Source organism: Grammomys surdaster, unplaced genomic scaffold (genome assembly GCF_004785775.1).
Source record: "Grammomys surdaster isolate TR1022 unplaced genomic scaffold, NIH_TR_1.0 233, whole genome shotgun sequence".
Classification (NCBI taxonomy): Eukaryota; Metazoa; Chordata; class Mammalia; order Rodentia; family Muridae; genus Grammomys; species Grammomys surdaster.
The window spans coordinates 547,740-558,055 of record NW_021604678.1 but is presented as its reverse complement, the minus strand read 5'-3'; the positions used below and the strand labels follow the sequence as shown (position 1 = coordinate 558,055).

The 10,316-nt window shown below is 40.2% G+C and overlaps 1 long non-coding RNA gene across 1 annotated transcript; it reads right to left on the bottom strand.

The window, feature by feature from the left end:
* Positions 1-1,313: 1,313 nt before the first annotated feature.
* On the bottom strand, positions 1,314-9,438 carry LOC114626282. The gene is made up of 10 exons (XR_003712213.1): positions 9,301-9,438; positions 8,285-8,401; positions 6,627-6,659; positions 6,471-6,539; positions 5,475-5,513; positions 4,950-4,976; positions 3,374-3,403; positions 3,269-3,280; positions 2,513-2,546; positions 1,314-1,495 (listed from the first exon to the last, which is right to left on the bottom strand). It is a non-coding gene; the product is annotated as an uncharacterized LOC114626282 (long non-coding RNA).
* Positions 9,439-10,316: the final 878 nt, after the last annotated feature.

Genomic DNA, 10,316 nt, shown 5'->3' with positions numbered 1-10,316 from the left:
TGGGTCTTCATGCATGTGGGCCTTCGTGCTTGCACTGGGAATCAAACCCTTGTCCTGGAAGAACAGCCAGTGCTCTTAAGTGCTCAGCCGTCCCTCTAGCCTGAGGTACCAGTTTTTGTAATACAATTTGAGTTATCCCATTGATTGCTTGATTGATTGCTTGCTTGATTGATTGATAGATAGGTTGAGTCTCACCGTGTCTCAGTTATTCTTGTAGCTAGAGATCAAAATGAATAGAAATTTGTATTCTCATTTTTAGATTATCTAAAACTTAAAAATATGCCTAGGTGAATGAGTAATTTATAGAGATTTCACTTGATCATATCTACTATAAGACAAAGAATAGATACCGTGAACAAGTAGTCAAGGTGAGCAGGGCACCTCTGTGATTTCAGATGGGCTTTGATAAGGATAAGGATAAGGACTGAAGTTTTTCAGAGCTGTGTGGCCAATATTATAAATCTCAGATGAAGCAGAGACTGTGTTGGTGGGGTCCCTTCAAAAGAAAATGAAAGGGAAGTAATGCTGTCTTACTCCATGAATCCAGGTGTCACATGCTGATCAGGGCTGTCCCTTGGCAAGTCCAGTCAGCTTGAACTGGAGACTCATGCTTGCTTTATTCCATCTGGGATGCAGTGGGACCTCTGAAGACTCAGGTGTAGGGAAAAGGTGCTTCTGTCTTCTTGGGATTTGACAATACCGATCAATCTGTGGCTAGACAGTTAGCACAAAGGGGGTGGAGTGTGTGTTGTTTGGAGTGGTCTGTGGTAAACCAGAGCTGAGCTGAGCTTATGGGAAACCTTTTTGTAGTATAAATGATGTCTTTGGAGGAGCTTTGAGATGTTCAATTTCAAAATGAACTCTTTTTTTTTAAGTATAGACTAGAGTTTATTCAGGGCATGGAGAGGGGAGTCAAGAGGGTAGTAGAGGTAGAGAAAGGCAGAGAGAGAGAGAGGGAGGGAGGGAGGGAGGAGGAGGAGGAGGAGAAGAAGGAGAAGGAGAAGAAGAAAAGGAGTAGAGGTTGCTGGCCATGAACATGTGGAGAGAGAGGGAGGGAAGGGGCGAGGGGACAGAGCAGGAGGAGGAAGCAAGAACAAAATGAACTCTTTTTGATGGGTTATTTTTCAAAGTCCAGAAATGCCTGATACTAGGGCATATCAAGGGCTCCTGGTCTTGGTGAGGATGGCTGCCCAGGAGGGATTGGGTGACCCTGGCTTGGAGGCTATGCTGTTTCCAAGCACTGAGACCGAACTGCTTTTAGAAGCTTTCAAGAAACTGAGCAGTCACTACAACACCGAACTGCAATCCACACGGGAGTTTTAGTGAGAATTTTATTTAGAGCATACGGCTGTAGATAGTAGATTTGCCTGTGGTATTTGATGTTTCACAGAATGTTTACTATAGAGTCTACAAGATTGTAAGACCATTCCAAACTGCAGATAACAAAGCAAATAACCTGGACCACCTGCAATAGAAGAAACATTGAAACCGTTAGCTTCTGACCTTCCTGTCAGGAGTGTGCACTCCTGGTCACTGGGGGTCCGTCTCCCCAACCCCTTGTGCTCGATCATATTCGGCATGTTTTCTCCTCTTAGAGGCTTTGGTAGAGTCACTGGGAAAGCTAGGTCACTCTTACTGAGTGCCACTCCAGCCTCAGGCATTTCACAGGTGAGGCAGTTGAATTTGGAATGGTTTGTTCAAGATCTTTTCCCCTAAGGAACCGAGCTAAGATTTGGTCTCCACCTCCCCAGACCCAGAGCCCACTCTTGTCTGCCGTATTCTACACCAAGGTTCTGGTGCCATTGTGAGTTTCTCCTCAAGGAGACTGTTATATAAACTATGTGTCGTGATGTAAATTCTGATAGATAGGACTTTATAGCCATGGTGGTACACAAAGTGAAAAGGCCCTGTCTGATTGGCTAGTGCTGTTGAAATTGTGCATAATTTTAGGCCAAAGACAGTTCATTTCATAATTTCTTAATCTAAGGATAATAGCCACAGTCAGCATTTGTCTGACACAGGCACTCTTGAACTTTTAAAAAATTTTAAATATAAATATTAGATCCTCATTTTACTTAATGTCATAATTATCTTAAAGTTAAAAGTGTGGTAGATGAAGAGGGAACTTGAAAATTCAAGCTATTTTTTAAGGCCACTCAGTTTAAAATGATGTTTTAAATACTCAGGACTTCTGTGATGTATATATTCTAGGATAGTTCTGGAGTCTTGCTAAATAAATGTATATTTTATTATATTGTGGTGCTCTGGGTGGACCCCAGGGCCTTCTGCATGCCGGGCAAGCAGTCTTTCCACTGAGCCACAGCCCAGCCCACTTAAATACAGTTACAAAACATCCTTGGAGAAACACACCCTGTGGTCTTCTGAATTGCTTTTATCATGGTGTTAATTTACTAACAGAGACGCCATCTGTGGTGATAAAACTCTTACGATAAAAAATTGAAATATTTCATTTACATATTAGTTCATGAAAGATTTTGAAGATTTTACTCACTGCATGTCTTCTGGTGTAGCAGAGAAGATTATCTCTGTTGAAATAGACAGCACATTTACTGTTAATATCTGAAACATTTTCAGAATTCCTTTCCCTCCTCCATCAGCCTCTCCCATCTTATGATTCTTTTGTTGTTGATGTGTTAATACTGGTGTGATCATGCAACTGGCATAGAAAATCATGTGCTTTGGTAAACGGTGAACGCTGAGAAACTGAAGCCTTAAGGATTTTGTGTTAACTAGATGGTAGTTTCTTCCATGTGGTGTGTGGAGGCCTGATGGAGGGGAGTCTTCACAGTGGTAAACAAAAAGTACTAGTAGAATTCCAGGGCAGCGACACTCACTACTAGGAATGTTGGGGGGTGAAAACATATTTTTCCCCCCTTAAAATTGGGATTGTAATTGCTTTGAGATCAGGCCATGGCTGGGTTTGGTAATTTTACAGTGGGCTTTCCTCAGTCTGCCTCTGAACTGTCTATCAGACAGAAGCAAGTCTAAGGCAAAGTGTTAAGTACTTCAGAGTTCATTACCTAAGACTGTGTTGATGTCTATAATCTTAAATTCTGTGAAACTCACCTTGTGAAAGGATACTTACTGTTAGAGATTCAGAAACTCAGATCTAAAGGTCTAGGAACTGAATTCATAACACCATGGGCTGTAATTGTCTTAATGTATTGGGTTGATTTAGAGGAGTTATTCTCCCCTTCCCTGACAATGGATGTTACCTTTCTCAATATAACCAGAAATAAAAACTTACCCCAAGGAAACCCTAAAAAAAAAAAAAAGAAAGAAAGAAAGAAAAAAGTTAAATACTAAGCACAGTTCACTTAGTGACTTTGTAGTTTATGAAAATAAGAATTACCTGCAGTTGGTTCAAAATAGAAGTAATTAACTGTAAAAGAAGAAAAGGGTAAGTACTCTCAGTGGGTTTGCCTTTTGATTTATATTCACCTTAGTACATGTGTCAGTTGAAATGTTTTGATTGTGAATGTTTCATTGGAAATTGTACTTGACTTGTACAAGATTGAAGATAATTCAAATTTCTTTAATTTACAGAAATACTTTTCTCTACCTTCTAACTATATGTACTGTATTTGAAAATTAGAAAGCTGAAGAAACTGTGGTCCACTCTGAGCAAGTGGCATTTTGATTATGAATGTGAATGCACCGAATGCTTTATTGCAGGCAGAGCTATGAATGGGAGCTTTGTCTTGCAGATTTGCTTACACAGCTGTTTACTGGTGATGGTTACTCTGTAGCTTCCTTAAGAGCTCAGCAGCAGCCAGGCAGTGGTGGCACACGCCTTAATCCCAGCACTCAGCAGCTTCTTCAAGAGACTGGATTGGTCTAATTGTAATATGTACAAAGCTGCCTGCCCCAGACCATGTAGGGATAGTAAAGCCAGCTTCAGTGTTCTTATGTATAAGCAGCATTCTGGGGACTGAGTGTTGGGGGAGGGTGAGAAAGGGGTAGTGGGAGGGAGGGAAGGAGGGAGGAAGGATTTGAGTGAGTCAGATTCTCTGAAGAGAGCACATACTCAGAGATCAGGCAGGTCATTGCTCTCCATGCTGGCAGACTGAGCAAAGCCACAAAGCTGGGTCAACTCTACAGGTGACATCAGGACCTTGGTTCCCAGCACTGGATGCTGGGTGCTCCTGCAGCAGGGCTTGGACTAGAAGGCCCACTTGGTGACTTTAAAATCACCAGTAATCAGTCACAGAGGGAGGCCCTGAAGCCTTTGTTTTATTAATAGCATTTGAAGGAATAATATTTGTTATGAAATACAATTTTCAAAAATGTTTGTGTGTTTTAGAAAGACCTAGAATTTCTTAGTTTTATTTTTTGTAATTATATTCAAAGTATTCCTTTGATATTTTTCATAAAGTGATACTCTAAGAAATTTACAAACCAGTAAACAATTCATTAAACAGTTGAATTATGTGCAGTTAATTTAAAAAGCATCTTGTAGGTCAGACATGTCAGTGCATGCCTTTAATCCCAGCACTGTAGAGGCAGAGGCAGGAAGCGGCAGGAGGCAGCAGAGAGAGAGGCGGCAGAGAGGAGGCAGAGAGGAGGCAGGAGGCAGAGGCAGAGGCAGAAAGGAGGCGGAGGAGGCAGAGACAGAGAGGCAGAGAGAAAGGCAGAAGCATCATAGAAGTTGAGACCAGCCTGGTCTACATGTTGAGTTCCAGGCCACCAAGGACTATATAGAGCTTGTCTCAAAAACATGCAACCCTCCTTTGGGGTTTAGATTTGATAAGGCTTCACATATTACATGCTGTGGCAATTCATCTATCTTCTCTTCCTAAAGCACTTTATTCTGTTCTTCTAGGTTTTCCAACTCCTTACTCTATCGCTTAACTGGAATCAGTAATAAAGCTCGCGCCTTGTCATGTTTTAGCTGGATGAACTGAATGAACAGAACAAAATGTATTTACCGCCAGAAGTTGATTAGGCGTCAGAACCTGGAATAAAAGAAACAGAACAAACCAAGAGTTACAATGTAGTGTTTCAACTTTGATCTACAACTTTGAATTAGCCTGGTAAATGGAGACATAGTTTTAAGACTCCTAGCAGTTCTAAAATTCCATCATTAAATCTGTATCACTGATAGTTTACAACCTCTCCCACACCTTTTGAAAAAAGCCATCTCTGGAAATGTACACTCCACAGTTTGCCTTGTGGGGTCTCAGCACAGTAGGGACATCTTGTAATGATAACTCACACATGCTCACTGTGTTATATTTAGGGGAAAATGGTCATGAAAGAAAGCCAATGGCTTTCTCTCACAGTCCCAATAGTATTTAAAATTTGGATGATATGGTAAAATAAACACATTGTTAGGCACTTCAGGTCAGAGATATATAGGAATTGTACATTAAGCTCTTTAAATCAAACAAAATAAGTTTTAAAGTTTTAATCATTTAAGTATCTTCTTAAGGGAGGTTTTTAAGTACACTTACCTGATTTGAATCAAAAGGAAAAGGAAAAGGAATCGGGATCTACAAAAAGAAAAGGAAGGAGAGCTGTGGGCAAGACAAAACAAGCCTGTTCCCTGCTGCTTTCTGTTCTTCCTCCCTTTAGCCTCTGGGTGTGTGTTGAGTGGGTTTATGCCTCTAGGACTGAGACGGTAATAAACAAGACCACTGTCCTCACAAAGCTATGGATTGCGTATACTATTTTCCTTTTAGGAGTTATAACTATTTTGCTTGATTGGTTAAACTAAGTGCTTGGAGATCTGCCTTGTGTCCAGTGTTCATTTTCTTGCAAGCCCATCAATTTCTCCTGTGTTCTCTGCCACGGGTGACCTTCTGCTTGCTTTAACACACAGACAGCCCTCTGCTGGCGGGAAGGAAGAGCTTCCACCATTCACCATGGATTCCTTTTCGTTGCCCAGGGCCTGTCTTCCTTGGGAAGGGTTTGAGTTAAAGCCTAGCCAGTGTTTTTTGTCTGGGAGCATGTATCAAAAGTGCCCCTGTCATGTCCTCATTTTTCCAGCCCTCACCGAGACAGCTCTAAAAATCTGTTAGGAGACATCAAGGGGTCAGCAAAGAAGGAAAATATTTGCTTTGACTTGTAACAAAAACTTATAGAAACCTGAGGACATTTTTATAGGAGAAAAGAAAGTGGAAAAGTGGTTTAGTAACAGATACAGAATGGCTGTCACAGTGGCTAGCATTTCACCTCATGAAGAGTGAGGCTTTTCACAGTCAGCATCATTGGCACAAGCACATGTTGACTAAGAGGAACATGGAGAGAGGTCACAGTGCCAGAAACAAGTCACAGTGCTGGACACAGGTTTACCAGTCGGGTGTCACTGTCCAATGCAAGCTGCACTGGGAGAAGACTGTAAACAGCCTGCAGCTTTTTTTTTAGCGTCATATTTCTGGGTCACAGTTTGGAAAGTTTAATAACCATCACCCAGAAGATAGACTTGAGACTTTCCACACCCTACTTACCAGAGGAGCCTGCGGAAGAGGAAACTGAGGAAAGAACGGCAGGATTTGTGGTGGGTAAAAGTTAAATCTCTGTAAACAGAAACACCACGTGAATCATTCCAATTGCGAACTTGACAGCTTTTAAGTGGTGAACGTGCCATTTGCAGTACAGTGTACCTGTTCACTGGAACTTCCTCCAGACTGTCCAAGCTTGAAAACAAGAAAAGCAACAAAGTGAAGCAGCTGGAAGCCGTTCATGCTCTCCATCAAGACATTTACTTTATATGAGAACAGCCTAAATTCGTCCTGTGAGCATTCTGTCTGACAGCCTATCTTGCATCCACCTCTGAAGTAAGTTTCATATTTAATGGGGAAATGCTGAGTTGATTTTTGTCCAATGACTTAGACCACAAAACATTATTTTGGCTTTAAAATTTTACCCCCCAAAGTTCCTTTTAAGATTACAAACCTTATATTGGTAAAGGATACACACCTTATACTGGTATATTTGGCACCAGTACAGCTCTAGATTTGCTTTCAGTATTAGAAGTTCAAGGTGAAGGGAGTATGAGTCTTAGCTTAAATTCTGTAATCTCCCCACAACCTCTGAATAATCTCCCATTCCTTTGAAAGCCCTCTTGTTGCAATAATATGCATGGGAGAGGGTTTCATGCTTAACTGGAGCTGGACACTATCTATAATAAATGTAAGTTGTTCTGGTCTCACTTATTACAGAAGTGGAGAGTGTGACTGTAGCCAGTGTACAACAAAAGGTTCAGCTGGTGGTGTTTTATCACTGTGTCTTATGTGCTCAAAATAGTGTCATAAAATACACCATTATTTCACAGACCAGAGCAAGGGTTGCTGTTAAGTGGGCATGATGCATTATCACACCGTGGGTGAGACATTGCTCATTTTCAGAGATGCTCACAGATGAAGAAAGCACATGCTAAATGTAGTTAAATGTGTATACTACAACAATCTCATTAGCACAGCATTCCTACAGAGACAAGCAGTGTATCTCATTTGGTACTTAGGACAGTAACGCTTGTCTGGGCTGGGGATGTAACTAGGTGAAAAAGCATATGCCCTGAATGTGCAGTGCCCTGGGTTTGAGCCCCAGCACCACCAAGAGTGCATTCCACTGGCAGTTCTTGTTAATGTTGCAAGGAGAGACTCTGACCTAATACAACAGACTGGTTTGTTGTCTGGGCACACTGCACATGGACATAGGCTGTTATCCAAACCTCTTTTTCCAAGATGGTACAGGAAAGACATCCCATGTGTAATATTTTAATTGTCATGCTCCTGGGCTGTATATTTCAGACATAACATTTTAAATATTAGCTTAGAACTAGTGGAGGTAGTCTTAAACAGCCATCTTTGTAAAATCAAGTCTGTCAGGGCATCTTTGAGAGAAGCCTTTACCCTCGATGATGTAGGGCAGTATAAACGAAGCTCAGCTCAACTGCTAACTTCCCACCTGGGTCCCTGTAGAGTACTTGTTTTATATTGCTGAGAGCTTTCTGTTGCAAGTAGGATTTTAAGTGTTTTAGAGCCATTTTTAATCATTTATACACTCTGGAATCATTCTAACTCATTTGACAGGGAAAGCATGAGTTAGTTACTGCCCAAAGTCACCACTGTCTGCAGAGTTTAGCTTTGATACACTGAGCCTGAGCCTTAGACCCAGAGAGATTATGGACCCCAGGGAGATTACCAACCCCATTACATTCCTGAACTCCACTTTTCTCTTCTATGAACTGTAAAGATACTTTGTAGCTCAGAAATCTGATGACTCACCATGGTGGTTGAGGGAAGAGCTGAGTACTTACAGGGATTGGCTGAGCAGCTGCAGTGCTCAGCAGGGCGGCCACCAGCAAAAGCTTCATTCTGAAGGGAGAGTCTGGAGGTGAAGGACTAGGTGATCCCGTCTAGTTTCCCTCCTCGTCCTGTTTCCATAGTGAATGGATGATTGAGGTACACATGCTGACAGCGGTCAGGTGAAATCCTGCCTCTACACTTGCAATTTTTAATAAAATAAATTGCTTGGAAAAACTTTAAAAAGCTTTTAAATTAGACATTCTCTGGCTTGTTATATTACTGGTAGCTCCCCCTCTTTCTTACACCTCACAGTTCTGCCTACATCCAGCTCTGCTGCCCTTGAAGTGACTTGAGACTGTGATGTCTGTGCAGACTTTTTGTCTTTGCTGTTACAGTGAGGACGTGGCCATCATGGCTAAAAGGTGGGAACACATTTTGCAGAATGCACAGAGAACGCTTGTGCCTTCGTGAGACTGACCAGTCCACATGCCCTGGATGTTGTTGACAATTATAGTCCATTAGGAAGGAAATTATATGGGAAAAATTTGCAAGGCGTAATGGGTTGATAAGAACATGCATGACGTGAGTAAAGTCGATAAAGTAACTGAAGGAAGTCCCTTTGGAACTAACATTTCTGAAGTAAACCTTCACATTTGTAAAATCATATTTATTTAGAATTAACTTACCCACTGCATTTTAAGCTACATCATTGTACTATGGAATTTGGTTATGAAAGAACAGCTTCACCATATTTTTATGAAGACTGGTCCCCAACATTTGAGGCAAGTTCCATCCATCTCTCGATTATCCGCCTGCTGCTATGACATGCTTAAGCTTAACCTGGGCTGAGTTTGAATCACTGGGCTTGAGCTTGGGCTTCCTTTTCTGTCTCATATTTTTCCTTGGCATATTTTCAGGATCCAAACTCTAAAATTTCTTTCTTATTTTAGTAAGTGGACATTGAACTATTCAACCCAAGAATATCCCACATACTTTAAACAGTAATAAATTATATTGCTTTAGTTACCTGTGCTTTAAATGGTCCCTGGAGCAACAGATTCGGGAAGCAGTGTGGTCTGACATCCCTCTACCTGGCTAGTATTTAAGCTGTATCACTAATGCCTACATGGTCATAGACAATATGACTCACCAGTTCAATGATAAACTGAGCAATTGGCTTCAGATGAGAAACTCAGCTTTCTAAAAGATCACAATTACAGAGATAGACTTAAAGACTGATTACTAAGAAGATGGCTTCATCTCCTTGGCTGGGATCAGAGCAATTCTTTATCATAACCAACTGATTATTAAAAACTAACCACCAAGAACATGAATGTGCTTCTGTGACCTGTCCTAAGTCTGTAATATGGAGTCCCTAAGACTTGTGTAAGATTTGAACATGTCCATTCTTAGGATTTTCATTTCAAAATGAAAATGATTTTTCACATAAAAAATTTTAAGTAAATGTTTAGATGGCATCTTTAATAATATTAAATTCAGTTTTCCTTATTTTAAAGCATTTTTACAAAGTTGCCTGAGAGTAAAATAAAATTTAGGTCTAAGTGACATTTGCCTAGTAGAATTATAAAGTGTGATTTCTAAAACATAGCTTCTAAAAATGGCTTCTAATTAAGAAACTTTGGTATGCATAAATGTGGTCTGAAGTTTAGAATAACTTCTAAAATTAATTTCCTATTTGATAAAAATAAATAATTAGATTTTGGCTAGTCAAATTGAACCTAGAAAGGACAATGTAGTTTTAGTTAAAGAACAAGTGACTTATTGATCTCATAAAATAAAAAAAAATTGAAGAAATCTGTTTTGATAGCTTTGATTTCAATAGAAAAACTACATAACCTCTGACTTTCTTATAAACATTATAAAAGAGGAAGAAAATGAATCTGAGGAACTTTTGGTGCCTCACTTCAGATATTGGAAAACCATATGGTGCTTTTATAATTATAGACATTATAATTTACAAATATATTATTATAAATATATTATATACATTAGTATATATATTACATATAATGAATACATATT